Source organism: Triticum dicoccoides, chromosome 6B (genome assembly GCF_002162155.2).
Source record: "Triticum dicoccoides isolate Atlit2015 ecotype Zavitan chromosome 6B, WEW_v2.0, whole genome shotgun sequence".
In the NCBI taxonomy this organism is placed as follows: Eukaryota; Viridiplantae; Streptophyta; class Magnoliopsida; order Poales; family Poaceae; genus Triticum; species Triticum dicoccoides.
The window spans coordinates 425,104,237-425,121,404 of NC_041391.1; positions in this window are offsets into that span (position 1 = coordinate 425,104,237).

Genomic DNA, 17,168 nt, shown 5'->3' on the forward strand with positions numbered 1-17,168 from the left:
AATCGGAGACGCATCAATAACTTTAAGATCCTCGTCATTATTTTCATGAAGACTAGAAGAACACGCTTTTATAAAGCTTTCTTTTTTAGCACGCAATCTAGCGGTTCTTTCCTTACACTCATCAATGGAAATTCTCATTACTTTGAGAGACTCATTGATATCATGCTTAGGAGAAGAAGATCCAAGCTTAAAATAATTAACATCAAGCGAGAGTCTATCAACGTTCCTAGCCAAATCATCAACTTTGAGCAATTTTTCTTCAAGCAAGGCATTAAAATTATTTTGAGAAATCATAAATTCTTTCACACTATTATCAAAATCAGAGGGCATCTTATTAAAATTACCATAAGAATTATTGTAGGAATTTCCATAATTATTAGAGGGATTACTAGGGAACGGTCTAGCATTAAAATTTCCTCTATAAGCATTGTTTCCAAAACTATTCCTACCAACAAAATTCACATCCATAGATTCATTATTATTCTTAATCAAGGAAGACAAAGGCATATCATTGGGATCAAGAGGAGTATTTTTAGTAGCAAACATCTTCATAAGTTCATCCATCTTTCCACTCAAAACATTGATTTCTTCTATAGCATGCACTTTTTTACTAGAAGATCTTTTGGTGTGCCATTGAGAATAATTAGCCATAATATTATCAAGCAATTTTGTAGCATCTCCTAATGTGATTTCCATAAAGGTGCCTCCCGCGGCCGAATCTAAGAGATTTCTAGAAGCAAAGTTCAAACCGGCATAAAATTTTTGTATGATCATCCATAAATTCAAACCATGAGTAGGGCAATTACGAAGCATCAATTTCATTCTTTCCCAAGATTGGGCAACATGCTCATGATCAAGTTGTTTAAAATTCATAATATCGTTCCTAAGAGTGATGATCTTAGCGGGAGGAAAGTACTTAGAGATAAAAGCATCTTTACACTTGTTCCAAGAATCAATACTATTTTTAGGCAAAGACAAAAACCAAACTTTAGCACGATCTCTAAGTGAAAACGGAAATAACTTCAATTTGACAATATTGTTATCCGTATCTTTCTTCTTTTGCATATCACACAAATCAACAAAATTGTTTAGATGAGTAGCGGCATCTTCACTAGGAAGGCCGGCAAATTGATCTTTCATAACAAGATTCAACAAAGCGGTATTGATTTCACAAGACTCAACATCATTAAGAGGAGCAATCGGAGTACTAAGGAAATCATTATTATTGGTATTCGAGAAGTCACACAACTTGGTATTATCTTGTGCCATGGCAACAAGTAATCCAACACACAAGCAAACAGAAAAATGGCAAGCGAAAGGAGAGGAGGAGATTGGGAAAGAGAGGGCGAATAAAATGGCAAGGGTGAAGTGGGGGAGAGGAAAACGAGAGGCAAATGGCAAATAATGTAAATGCGAGGGAGATGGGTTTGTGATGGGTACTTGGTATGTCTTGACTTGAGTGAAGACCTCCCCGGCAACGGCGCCATAAATCCTTCTTTCTACATCCTGAGCTTGTGTTGGTTTTCCTCGAAGAGGAGAGGGTGATGCAGCAAAGTGTAGCGTAAGTATTTCCCTCAGTTTTGAGAACCAAGGTATCAATCCAGTAGGAGGCTCCTCAAAAGTCCCACGCACCTACACAAACAAACTGAGAACTCGCAACCAACGCAATAAAGGGGTTGTCAATCCCTTCACGGCCACTTGCGAAAGTGAGATCTAATAAAGATAGTATGATAAGATAAATATATTTTTGGTATTTTTGATATAGATGCAAAAAAGTAAAGATGCAAATAAAGGTAGATGGAAAGCAAATATGATAAGAGATAGACCCGGGGGCCATAGGTTTCACTAGAGGCTTCTCTCAAGATAGCATAAGTATTACGGTGGGTGAACAAATTACTGTCGAGCAATTGATAGAAAAGCGCATAGTTATGAGATTATCTAGGCATGATCATGTATATAGGCATCACGTCCATAACAAGTAGACCGACTCCTGCCTGCATCTACTACTATTACTCCACACATTGACCGACTCCTGCCTGCATCTAGAGTATTAAGTTCATAAGAACAGAGTAACACATTAAGCAAGATGACATGATGTAGAGGGATAAACACATGCAATATGATATAAACCCCATCTTGTTATCCTCGATGGCAACAATACAATACGTGTCTTACAACCCTTTCTGTCACTGGGTAAGAACACCGCAAGATTGAACCCAAAGCTAAGCACTTCTCCCATGGCAAGACAGATCAATCTAGTAGGCCAAACCAAACTGATAATTCGAAGAGACTTGCAAAGATAACTCAATCATACATAAAAGAATTCAGAGAAGATTCAAATATTATTCATAGATAAACTTGATCATAAACCCACAATTCATCGGATCTCGACAAACACACCGCAAAAAGAGATTACATCGAATAGATCTCCACAAGAGAGGGGGAGAACATTGTATTGAGATCCAAAAAGAGAGAAGAAGCCATCTAGCTAATAACTATGGACCCGTAGGTCTGTGGTAAACTACTCACAACTCATCGGAGGGGCAAGGATGTTGATGTAGAGGCCCCCCGTGGTTGCTTCCCCCTCCGGCAGAGTGCCGGCAAGGGCTCCAAGATGGGATCTCGTGGATACAGAAGGTTACGGCGGTGGAAATTGTGTTTCGTGGTGCTCCTGGATGTTTTCGGGGTACGTAGGCATATATAGGAGGAAGAAGTACGTCGGTGGCCGCCCAAGGGGCCCACGAGACAGGGGGCACGCCCTACAAGGGGGCGCCCTCCTATCTCGTGGGGCCCTCGGAGGCTTCTTGACTTGCACTCCAAGCTTCCCAGATTAGATTTGTTCCAAAAATAACGCTCCCGAAGGTTTCATTCCGTTTGGACTCCGTTTGATATTCCTTTTCTTCGAAATACTGAAATAGGCAAAAAAAACAGCAATATGGGTTGGGCCTCCGATTAGTAGGTTAGTTCCATAAATGATATAAATGTGTAAAATAAAGCCTATAAACATCCAAAAGGGGTAATATAATAGCATGGAACAATCAAAAATTATAGATACGTTGGAGACATATCAATCGTTCACGCGGTCATCGACGGCGAGGGAGGAAAACCACAGCTGCCGATGGGGCCCAATCCTCTGCCCGTGCCATTCTCTCCGACATGGCCCCGGCTCAGGAGGTCCTTCGACCCTTCTTCCTCCCTGTCGTATTGTGCGCAGATCGGACCTGCCGCCGCCGAGACCCCGATGACCCTCAGGTACAAGTTCTTCGAAAGCGGGCTTGCTCTACTGCCCCAGCTCCCACGTGTCTGCATATGCATCTTTTTCTACTTCCATCAGCTCTTCCAAATCCACCTAAATTTTTAGTATTATTAGAGGTAAAGCTACTTCATGCATTCAAATCTAGGACTTGGTTCAAACAATGAAGAAGGGGGGAAAGTCGTAGCATGAATCTAGGACTTGATTCAAAGAGGAAATAACAGGGGGAAAGTAGTAGAGACCGGATACCCAACCGGTCTCTTGGTTGAAAAGGGAAATAATGGGAAAACTCAGTACAAACTAGATAAGGAACATATCTATTATTGGTTGAAAAAAGGATAGAAAGTGGCGGCTGGTGGACAAGTCAACAAAGTATGTCCAGGATTAGATTGCTGCCCTCACATAGTAAAAGGTCTCCAGGATTAGATTTTCTGCCCTCACATAGTAAAAGGTCTCCAGGATTTGATTTGTTGTCCTCACATAGTCAAAGGTCTCCAGGATTAGATTTGCTACCCTCACATAGTAAAAGGTCTCCAGGATTAGATTTGCTGCCCTCACAGAGCATGCACAAACTCGGCATCACCACTTTATGCCTCCTTGCAGGTACATTCGTGCTGATGCACCCACTATCGCATGTCCTTATACCAACCTTTTTGTTGTTGTTAATGTAAGGGCGCATGTAAAATGAAGCGATCACACTGTTACCCTAAGGAAATGTCTAACCAGTGTTATTGTTAATCTAATGCCTCCAGTGATATGATGCAATTAAACTGTATTACAAATGGTACTCCTGCTGTTTTCCCCAGTATGATAAGTAAGTTGCTTCTTTACGCTGCTGAGTGACCTGGTGTCCCCACGGTCCCATGCCCTTAAACCAACACTTTAGCTGTAGTTCATTTATTGTATCTCGTAAACAAGCAATGCCACCATTAAAGTAATCCCATATTTGACGAATGTCATAGTTGATCGTAATGCTTCCGGTAACATGAAGTATTGCTGACATTTTAAAATTTCTACTGTCCTTGCGTGATTGCCAAGATGCCTCTTTTCATTTCATGTATGTTTCGTATATTCTTATTGACCAACAACTGTTTACTTTCTATCTTTTTGTGCAGATAGGGATATCCATTTCACCTTGTTGCTATTGTGACCTTTTGGTGAACTGCACAAAACACTTTTTTGGAATGAGTGTCTTGTGCAGTCAACTAAAATGTCACGTGGGAAACATCTCTCAATTTTGGTGGAACTGCACAAAATGGTGATTGGAGTTTCCAAAATCTCCATCAAATTCTGCCGGTAATCTCATGCAACATTTTATTAGCTTTTGCAAGATGAGCCATCACTGTCACCACAATGGCACTTTATTTTAGTGGAACTGCACAAAAGGATAAGCAAGTTATAGTTGCACCTTACATGAGCAAGACGGCCAACCTTAATGTTACTGAATTTTAGTGCAACTACTAAAGAAGAACTTGCCATCTCACGAGAGCAAGTACTTCTTGCTAGCTGAATGATGCAATCTTTGCTTCATTTCAGGTGAACTGCAAAAAAAGGCGCATGAATTGAATCATGGAACTCCAGGCTAGCCTCATCCGAGTGGATTTGCAGGTTCACCATGTTGAGTCGTGGCGGCATAGGGCCCCTCACACCGGTCAGTACTGTCCTTTATCAACATGAGTGTGCTTTGTCATACTATGCTAATGTTCTATTTTTTAAATAAAGCTATTATATCGCAATCTTTTCTCATTTTGGAAATAAAGTTGGCTTCAACTAGTGCCACTATTATAGTAATCATGCTCTTTCTTATTTGTGCAAACATGAATACTCAATTACAAATGTTGTGATGGTTAAGAGCATTCACCAAGTTCTTGGGTTGTATGACACGGCTAGCCAAGATGGATTTAATCCTGATATTCAGTTTATCAAAAGGCTCTAATGGGTTGGTTCTGATTCTTGCAAGCTGGGAATCAATGAGATGTGTAGGCATCTTTGTTGTACTTATTGTTTGAATCTTATTTATTGGTTCTGAATCTTGCAAGCTAGGAATCAATGAGATTTTGTAGGAATCTTTGATGTACTTATTATTTGAATCTTATTTGTTGGTTCTGAATCTTGCAAGCTGGGAAACACGACATGATGATGCAAAGGACAACAACCATAACAAACAGTTCAAACTTGGTAGTATTATCTGTGTGAAAGTGCGACAAATGTGTTGATCGTGTGCGTCCTGAGAATAATAATTCTAATTGTTGTGCATGTTGATCCTATGGCACTGATAGAACGATCCAATGCATTGCTTGTTCTATGAATAAATTTATATTAAAGCTAATTAAATTTAAGCAAAGTGACCACTAACACATGTTATTACAGTACCAATACAGACCTACTCGTGAACCAACGTGTGGCTGAAATAGGTTTCTTAATGGAGGCGTTTGAATGCGCCGAGGGTGCATGTTCTGTCGGGCGTGCAGCGGGTGAGGGAGGGGTAGTAACTGTTGTCTCCTGTACACATTCAGTTTACTGTTGAATCCAGTTCCTCGAGAGCTGAAAAAACGAACTGTTGTAGCCGCCTATCCACTCGTTCGAAGAGACTCCAATGTCGATCCAAGGGGTGAGCCTGCTGGATATGGACTTCAGCAAGGAGTTCACCTTTGAGTTCTCCGTTAAGTCCCATGGCTGCACTAAGTTGAATGTGATGTACACCAACCATCCGGACTCGGTGAAGCCCTTCCTCGCTGAGTTCAAGCAGTACCTACAGTAAGAGAAAGCACAAGGTCGCAGGACTAGACCTTGTGCCCATCCATTCGTCTCCTGACAGGGACCAGCGGATCACGGTCGCCCAGGTATACGTGTGGGACGAGGTTCTCGTCTACCACTACTGTAGGGCCATCAGAGGTTCTGGAGCATTCGCCCGTTTCATCGGTAGCGCCGACTGCACCTTTGCTAAGGTGGAGATAAGGAAGAACGCGACGATTCGGCCTTCTGGTGCAACAAGCTTGTCGACATCCAGAAGCAATACAAGATCATCGGCAATGGGCAGGAGAAGGACTCCGTGGTTGATCTCGCCGAGACCATCATCGACCCCTGCTATGCCAACATGAAAGAAGACAACGATACCAAGGACCTGAACACGTGGGAGGTACCCCTGAATCTAATCTACATAACCTACACGGCCAAGGACGCATACGCATACTATGACATGTACAGGCGGATCTTGGACATGAGGGCGTGTCTGCTTCCCGTAACCGACGACTACACGGCCAGCCGCAGCGTCATGATCAAGCGTGCCAGGAAGGTCTAGATGTTGTACTTTATCTATTTATAAGCACCTTTATCATCTGACTGTTTCATGCATTAGCCTATGTGTCGTAATTATCTATTTTGTCTGAAATATTTCTTCTACGGACCCATTAACCTGTTTGCTTTTTTAGTGGCTATTTGCTTACGTATGTAACTAGTTCACTTGTCCGTTTAAAAAAAACTAGTTCACTCGGCTGTCGTGCTTTGAATCTCCTTCCTCCCAACATATTCCCCTCCTCAGGTGGACCCAACAGGTCTCGTACATAGACATATGGGACCAATCACCTATCTATTTGTATTTCTTTATTTCGTTCAATCTTTCGTCCTCTTCCTATACAGCGGCTGGCCATCATAGCCTATGGCGTTGGCCAGGCCATTCCTCTACTCCCACACATTGTTCGGCAGCGGCAGCTCCACCGGCCCACCCTGCACCCGAACAAGTCAACCCTCATACTCCCCTTCGCCTGCGTCTTCCCCCGCTCCGGTTCGTTCGGTCCGAGGTCTCGACATTGTCCTCCGCCTTGGTGCTCTTGCGGTGGCGCCGCCGTCTGTCGTTCCCAACATGGTCAGCAAAACAAGAGGAATCGGGAGACAACTGCTTGTCGAGAGGCTGACTGTCCCGGGCCCACCAGGTCCATGGCCTAGGTTTTGTTGTTTAACATGGGTAGCCCACGACATGTTTCAATGTTTTTTGGATCCAGCAGGTATCAAGCGGCCTCTGGGCCTCCCAACCTAGCTTGTCTATAACATCAGCAACCCAAATTATGTTTGTTTTTTCAAGATGATGCACAACTCAGTTCTATTTTTCTATAAGAATGCAAAACTGAACCTATGTTTTCCCTTCTATAATAGTATATATTTTTTTATATATATATTATTTTATTACACACACATATATATATAATAGAAACAATGTAAGGTTCCATTAAACCTATCATTCGTCCAACCATTTTATAGACCTTCCCACTTCCTTTATTTTTCATTTTCATTAATCCTATATCTGAATTTTCTCCCACTTTCTTTTTCGATGTAAACTGAGTTTTCTCCGAGTACTTTTCCCTAGAACCAACTCAATTGTCCCATGCCTAGCCTAAAAATAATAATACCCCATGTCCTATTAACTCATAAAATTAAAATGATATTTTATTTTGTAAATTGAAAGTTCTTACAAAATAATAATAATTGTTTATATATAACTTGGCAAGTTAACTCCTAGTGATTGCGTACATAAGCTTGCCAAGATTTCACTGACCTATGCAGTAATAGACGTGCAATCATGTGTTTATGTTTTTGTAACATGTCTCCGTCCATCCCAACATGATATTTTCACCCAGCCCAGCAAGTCCGTGGATTTCGAGAAAAATGCAAATGGGCTTTAAATTCTACCATATATATAAACGGGATGCATAGATGCTACATCATTGTTTCACCCAGCCCACCAAATGGACTAAAAAACAAATGGACTGGCTAACGTGTGGGCTAGTAGGTCGAAGCCTAAGAAAGGCATTGGATTTACATCCAACGGCCGACATTCTTCTTCAATCTCTCGTCTTCTTCCCCCAGCGCTGCCGGGACCGCCTGCTCCAACCTTCGGCGTTCAGCGGTGTTGCTTTGCGCGCCTCGTAGCGAAACGCTACCCCGCCGACGACCAGGCCATACCTCCACTCCGCACCTCCTGTTATTCTCTGCCGAGTGTAGGCCCACCCCGCACCCAAACTAGTCAAGTTTCCCACTCCTCTCCGTCTGCGACTCCACTGTCGCGTCTTCCTCATCTCCGGGTCATTCCAGTCTAGGGCCTCGCCGTCGTCCATCGCCTTGCTGCGCTCGGTGTGGCGTGGTCAACAAACAAGAGTCATTGGAAGAGGACTGTACGTGGAGAGCCTGACAGCTGGGACCCACGAGGTCCATGGTCATACGCAAGGAAAGTTCCTCCTTATTAAGTTGTTTCCTCCCCCTGACAGCTGGGACCCACTGGTTGTATCTTTGCACGAAAGTAAGTGCCTCCTTGTTATGCAAAAAAAACTATTCCTCCCGATGACAGCTGGGACCCAGCAGATTTGGTGGCTGACTTGTGGGCCTACTAAGCAGACGTGTACGCAGGGCTTTGTCAACTTAATCAATAAATGATTCTAGTAGCTGGACCGTTGGATGTTAATCCAACAGCGTGCTCCTTCCTCAACCTCTGTTCTTGCTCCAATCTCCCGTAGGCGGCAATGCTGCCGTGCACCCGAACCAGTCAAGTTTCCCACTCCTCTTCATCTGCGACTCCACTGCCGCGTCTTCCCCATCTTCAGGTCGTTCTAGTCTGGGGCCTCGCTGTTATCCACCGGCCTTGGTGCACTCGGCATGGTGTGGTCAACAAACGAGAGTCATCGGAAGATGGCTTTACGTGAAAGGATGACAGTGGGGACGCACCACGCCCATGGACGCATGCATGCAACTGCATCCTTTTTACCCTAAAAATAATCTTTTCTTCCCCTGATTGCTGGGACCCACTAGCTACATCTTCGCATGCGAGGAAGTGCATCCTTATTACGGGCAAAAAAAATATCCCCCCTGACAGCTGGGACCCAGCAGCTATATCTTCGCACGCAAGGAAGTGCGTCCTTATCCTCCCTGACAGCTGGGACCCACCCGTTCGAAGGTATGTACTGTTGTCCGTCTTGTCGGAATGTGTACGTACATACTGGTCGATTGGTCGCTCTACAATGATGAACCGTGGCCGAGTAAGTAGCAGCACATGTCATAGTAGAGCCCCCCACGTAGCAGTTCAGGCTGTCCCGTCTAAACCGTGTACACGTACATACAACCACACGCCAAAAATATGGCCACGTACGTACATACAGGCGGGGTCTTGAATGCCTACTCGTGCATACGTACGACCAGGTCTTGTGTACATGGCTGGGTTGGAACGGAGAAACTGCTTCATCGTGTTCATGGGGAGGCAACGGAATGCGTGGTGTTCATCCGGAGGCAACGGAATGCATCGTGTTCATCGGGACCCAACCGGCTTGGACGGAATAGCCGATAGAAACGAGGCCTAGCATACCGCAGAACGGAGGAAACAGCCTTGTGTTCGACTGGCCATGATCGAAATGGGATCCTGTTCATCGGGAGGGGTCTGGCGTACCGCAAAATGGAGGAAATGGACTTCTCTTAGACCTCCTTGGTCGAAACGGGGTCCTGTTGATTGGGAGGGGTGTGGAGTACCGCAAAACAGAGGGAATAGACTTGTGTTGGAGTGCTAAGGTCGAAACGGGGGTCATGTTCATCGAGAGGGGTGTGGCGTACCGAAAACGGGACTCCACGGGATACTGTTCATCTTCACCGTTGACTGTCTTCATGGGCTACTGTTCATCCACCGTCGACCTCCTCCAGCCTCCACCTGCGACTGTTCATCCACGGGCTCCTGTTCATCCAGCCTCCACCGCTCCTCCACCGACTGCTGTTCAACCAGCCCTCTCCATGGGGTCCTGTTCAACCACCCCTTCACGGGCTACTGTTCATCTAGCCCTCCACCGGCTACTGTTCAACCAGCTCTCCATGGGGTCCTGTTCATTCAGCCCTCCACGGGGTCCTGTTCATCCACCCCAATCGGTTCGATCGGGGTCCTGTTCATCCAGCGGCAATGGCCTCTACTACCACGGGGGCCTGTTCATCCATCCCCCCACCGGGAACTGTTAATCGACCCCCCAAACAACGCTCATTGTTCATCAAGAGGCAGCAGGTTCGATCGGCTTCAGTTAGAAGCAATAGCGAAGGAATCGCTCGATCGAGTTCAGTTAACAGCCATCGATCGATCGCTCGGGTTCAGTAATGCATAGCCTGCAGTGCAATCGCTCGGGTTCAGTAGGAGAACGCCTCGCTTGGGTTCAGTTAGAGCCCAACGCCTCATAGCCACACGCGTACGTGTATGAGAGAAACGTGCATTGCTCGGCCCCCGACCACCCACCGTAACCGGGAACTCCCTAATATTTTCCTCACCCTTGCTTCTACCACGGTTTTTTTCGTCATGGACGGCCCAAAGAATGTCATGCAGCTGCGTCTTTGGCCTGCCCAGGACGAAAAGCCCATTTTCTGTCATGATTTTTTTTCATAGAAGTAGGAGCCCACCATATCTGTGATGATACCGGGTTGTGTCACAAGTATCGTCATAGAAGTGTCATAAGCATGACAGAAAAAAATTCGTTCCGCCCAAAATGTCATGGATGTGTCTTTTCTTTGTAGTGATGTGCGGTTCGATGAGACTAACGGCTCGTAAAGAGAGCACCTGCCAAATGTGTTAGATGAAGCTACACCAAGTGAATCTATCAAGCTAATGGGTACTGGAGAAATCATACCTATCGAGGAACAGGGTGAAGAAGAAATCATCATTTCTGCACCTAACCAGCATGAAGACAATGATCAGCCTGAAGCCAATGCTGAAGATGAAAACAATGACCAGCAAGGGCAAAATCTTTGTCCAATACATCCTCGGGTTGCAAATGAAGTCCAGATTAAGAAGATAATTTATAGTATCAATGCACCTGGTCCACTCACTCGTTCAAGAGCAACACAACTAGAAAACTTCTGTGGGCACTTTGCATTTCTCTCTATATCTGAACCCAAGAAAGTTGATGAAGCCTTCATGGAACCTGAATGGATTCAAGCTATGTAAGAAGAGCTTCAACAGATTGAGCTGAATAATATATGGGAGCTAGTCAAGCGTCTTGATTCTCGCAAGCAAAATATCATCGACACCAAATGGATCTATCACAACAAACAAGATGGGCATGGTCAAGTTGTCAGAAACAAGGCTCGTCTCGTTGCTCAAGGTTACACACAAGTGGAAGGAATTGACTTCGACGAAACCTTTGCTCCTGTGGCTAGACTTGAAGCCATTCGCATACTGTTAGCCTATGCAAACCACAACAACATTCTTCTATACCAAATGGATGTAAAGAGTGCTTCCTCAATGGCAAAATTGAAGAAGTGTATGTTGCACAACCACCTGGTTTTGAAGATCCAAAGCGTCCTCACATGGTGTACAAGCTCAACAAGGCACTATATGGCCTCAAACAAGCACCTCGCGCTTGGTATGAGACACTCAAAGATTTCCTGAAGAGCAAAGGCTTCAGGCCTGGTTCTCTAGATCCCACTCTCTTCACGAACACATGTGATGGTGAACTGTTTGTATGCCAAATCTATGTGGATGACATTATCTTCGGCTGCACTGACAAAAGATACAATGATGAGTTTGGGCATACGATGCAAGAGAAATATCAGATGTCCATGATGGGTGAGCTGAAGTTCTTCCTTGGTCTTCAAATCCACCAACAGAGAAATGGCATCTTCAAATCACAAGAGAAGTACCTCAAAGATCGCCTGAAGAAGTTTGGAATGCAAGCCTGGAAAGGGTACACGACGCCAATGCCAACCAAAGGCCAATTAGGCCCCGACGACAATGGTAAAGAGTTTGATCAAAAGTTATACCGCTCCATGATTGGTTCTTTACTGTACTTATGTGCATCTAGGCTTGATATAATGCTTAACGTTTGCATGTGTGCCTGATTCCAAGCGGCACCAAAGGAATCACATCACATAGTAGTGAAGCGACCCAACACTAGGATTATGGTATCCAAAGGGCTCGGAGTTTGATTTAGTTGGATTCTCAGATGCTGATTATGCTGGTGACAAGGTTGATCGCAAGTCCACATCAGGAACATGTCACTTTCTTGGACTATATCTTGTCTGTTGGTCCTTAAAGAAGCAGAATTGTGTATCACTCTCCACTACTGAATCTGAATACATTGCTGCTGGATCATGCTGCGCTCAGCTTCTCTGGATGAAGCAAACTCTCATGGACTATGGCATCCACCTGAAGCATGTGCCACTCTACTGCGAGAATGGAAGCACCATCAAGATTGCCAACAATCAAGTTCATCACTAGAAGACAAAACATATTCAGATCCGTCATCACTTTCTCAAAGATCATGTCATGAAGGAAGACATTGATATCATTCACGTCAACACTGAAGAACAATTGGCAGATATCTTCACAAAGCCCTTGGATGAGAAAAGGTTTTGCAAGCTGCGGTGTGAGCTAAATATCTTAGAATCCTCAAATGTCCTGTGATTGGACACACATCCTAACGCTTATGCATGTTGATGACTTAGATGTGCAAGACACGAAGTAACATATATCTTCAATTCATGAAGACTTACCCTCTAAGTGTGAATACATTAGTGTGGAATTTGACTTCGGAGTGCCACGATAATTGTGCGCCGTGTCTGGGTCTAATATTTCCTATACGGTGGGTAACGCCACCACCAAACTTTCTTGAAGATTTTCATTTGGCGTCATAAGTGCATTATCTTCATATTTGGTTTGTCTTCAATATTGCTTTGACTTCAAAATTTATCTTCGCAATGTTGATTTGGTATATATATATATATATATATATATATATATATATAGACACACACACACACACACACACACACACACACACACAAAAAGGTCCGTGCGTTGCAAGGGGAGAAAAAAATCACATCCAAAAATAAATATGACTCAAGTGCCCCATCCACACGGGTCCATCGTGTGTTCTATAATTGCAATGAATGATAGCTAAAATGACAAGACTAATTTGAAGGGAGCTAAAAGGACAATTTTAAACTTTTTCTAGGGAAAGACAATTTTAAACTTATTAGACGCAACATTCTCATAAAATGCAGAAAATAAAAATAGGTAAACACTCATGCCTGAATCTACCTAAACAATAGAAAAAAGCATTGGCATACTTTAAAAATAAAAAAATAAAATTTCCGAAACACACATACTTTGCTACATTGATATGCATGAAAATTAGTTTAAAATCAGTTTGTGTCACACCCATGAAAAACTCTCACTCCGACTCCTTGTGCATTACTGACGGGCGCAAACGAATCAATAGAGACATGCTTCTTCCTAGTGGCGTCCAGGAGAAGAGCATGTCCGATGATGGTCATTGGCTGGTTGACGTGGTAAGACATGAGGTGGCGTTGTGCACCACATGCACCTTGTCCACGTCCTCAAGAGGATGGCCCTCCAACACCCACCAACGCACATATATTCCTCCTACTATGTGCGCGTGTATTGGAACGGGAATAACAATGATAAAACAATTCATGGATGGGCAGTGGACATGATGAACTTGTACTACTTGCGCTGCATCATCAATAAATTTGCACTATCATTAAAAAAGTGTCACAACCTTTGGCATCAGCAGGGGCGTAGCATTGATCATTCTAGCCGAAATCATGAAATTTGAAATGGATTTGATTTCCAAAATATGAATTTAAAATTCAACAAAAGATAATTATGTTTTCTTGGTGTATACATTTCAGTTGTGTCCCCAAAATCAAAATATACTACAGATTTTCAGTCAAAAAACATTGTTCCATTGTTTAAATAAAACCATTCCAAAGTTGTGCCTCTCTGTGAGTTTTGAGCCATGCTCTTACGTATTTTTGTGCAACTACGCGATGATAGTAGAAAATGATAAACATGCCAAATCTGGGTCAGAAGAGTGCAAGAAGGCACGTGTCAATAGCAGTGGACCAATTACTGTCGATAAAATCTGGAGCGGGTACACTTAGCACAGTCTGCATTGCAGACTTTCCTCATCAAATCCATTGCAACTCTTACAGTGATAACCAGAAATACTAATATAAATAATTAAAATGCGAACAAAGGACATATTATGCGTCAATCATGAACAGTTTGTTGCCAGAAGATCATGTATTGTTGTACTCAAGACCATTGTTTGTAGCTGTCAATTGCCACTAAGAACTACAAGTATCATGTAGTTGTGCATGGTAAGCTTCTTGAAAAGAATTACTCAATGCAAGCTTGTTACTGGGATGGATTATGTAAAACTCACCTCTATCCATGTTATGTGAGAGAAATTCTAGCAGAACTTGAGTTACTTCCGCTGCATCATCAATGAATTTGCACTATCCTAAGAAATTATATGTATCACTGTCTTTGGCATGAACCACGCTGAACTACAATGCTCTTATACTCTCTACTGTCTGTTCAATACTTGTCCCGTTTTTCTTATCTAAATTGAAAAAGAAATGTCACCATGGTGATAAACATTTATGCTAGAGCCACAAAATTTAATACCTATATCTTTTTGTCGATCTACAATGCAGTATTACGAATGGCATAACTTCAAACAGAGAAGATTAGACTTGATTAGATTTAGAACCGATTTTCAGTTATCTTCCTGTGTCGTAGGGTACCATGTTCCCTTGAAACTAATATCAACAAAATAAATATCTTACTCCAAAGTCTTGAGGAACATAATAAAGATACACATAGGAAATTAATATAGAGTAATCCAAAAGAAGAACCAATCAATTGAAAGGTATCCAGATCGTATGAGGAATGAGACAATACTTTCATTAACATGTCAGACCAGGATGAACCAATCTAACAATAGTCAAATAAATAGAGGAACTCCACCGTGGAAAGAGTGGTTGATTACTTTTCATGCTTATTCCCCAATGGGTATTTTTACCACATGGATCAAATGAACTCCATCCATAACCCGCCATTCTTGGTATGGTTTGTGGCACAGGATGGTGGTGTCGCACTCCTGCAATTGACATGTGTTTAAAGTATGACCTGCAGCTACATTCACCTCAACATAACTCAGAAGACAAATCCCCACAAAAGGAAATGCAAAAGACAGGTAATAATTGATAGAAACCTAGATCAAACTGAGTAAGAAATACCTTAGATTAAGCATTCATAATTTGATTTTGTAGTAAAAATCATAACTTGGTCAGAAAATAAAATACCCAAGACTCTGTTGTATAGGATTTAATAATATGTCATGCACTGTATCCTAAATTCAGGACCAAAGGGTATGTTCTTAGAATTTAAATATAATTCTATCAATTTTACAACTTTAAATCTCCACAATCATGTGAAAGGAAATAATCATCGCTATCTATTTTCATTAGGCATTACCTCAAACACATGGGTGAGCAAGTCCAACAGGTGAATGGAGGGATGGCTGGAATTGGGCAGAGGAGAAAAGGGCACGTTGCAAAAGTTTGTTCTGTTGGGAGGGGAGGAGCAATGCTTGCAGCTGGCTATCTATTTTATACTCGATATGTCGTTAACAACCAAGTGAAGCTGCTGCAACTTCTAAGGCGCACGCATGGTGTCTTGCCATGGTTGCAACCATGCTAATCTTTCCCTATGTCATGGTCCATACTGGGGAAACAAATAACCTGCATACTAACAATGAACATACTCAGAAAATGCATGCAAGGACTGAATATATGGAAGTAAAAAATAGTCGACCTTGCGCCACTGCTACTGTATCATTGCTACAATAAGAATTTACACCCACATCTTGTAGAAAGAAATCTGCACACAACATTAGCTATCATTACTTGAGACCAAAATTACGTACCTATAGTGGTCATCTCTCACATAGAATTATATCCCGTTTTCAGCTTTTCTGCACAATCATCTGCATAGAAACAACCATAGAGTAGATCTTTTCTTTAAGCATTACCAAATCTCCACATTCATCTGAAAAGAAATAACAATTTGCATAGCTATTTTATTTAAGCATTACCTCAAACACATTAGTAGGTCCAAGTGTCCAACAGGTAGACGGCAAGGGGGAAGACTGAATATTTTGTAATCGTCATGTCGTCAAAGGCGAAGTGAGGTTGCTACTGCTTGTAAGGAACGCGCATGGTGGGCGTCCTACCGTGGTTGCAGCGATGCTTATCTTTCCCTCGCGTGCGGCCGCAATTCCGGCTTGCCGATGGCCGGCGAGCCACCGGCGAGCAGCAACAGGACAACCGCCACACCTCACCGCTCCCTTCTCTCTCCCTCCGGCCTCCCATCTCCTTCCTTACGTGCTCCCTTTTCTCTCACGCTCATCTCTCTCTTCCCTTACACTTACCCCATGCCATGCCGCGCGCGCCAATCATCGTGCTCCGAGCTCTGGTCGCCTTCCTTGCAGATCCACCGCCTGAGTGCCACTTCCCACCGGATCCGGCGAGATTCGGCAGGTCCTTGACAACCGCGCCACCGCAGGCCCTTGCAAGGCCGCCGCCGGTTTAGCCTCTCCTCCACGCCTCTCTTGGCAATTATGGAGGGGTGCGGCCGCGGAGGTGTGGCGGCAGCGGCGACGGCGCGAGGATGGCGTGGCTTGGGCACAGGTGAGGGGTTGAGGAGGCCTCTGCGTACGGGTGTTCTATTATTTTTTCTAGCGAACCATTTTTTCTTTTGTGCATGGACTGCGGGTTAATTCCTAAAAAACACAGGCACCTTTGTGTAAAAACGCCGCGAAAGTGAACTCGACAGACTCAATCCATGTTTTATTATTATTAGGGAAAGATATAGGACAGGGCTATTTTGTTACTAGTAACAAAAAATTATTCTGTTACCGTCGGCTCTATAAGGCACGGCTGGCCCTAAAATATGAAAACTACCCTGATCCTCCTCACAGATCCTTCTTACCACCACCTCCCCGTGCCCACCACCGCCCGTCCTCCTCCCCACCGTGCCGCCGGCCGGCCTCCTCCCAGCGCGCCGCCGGCCGGCCTCCTCCCAGCACGCCTC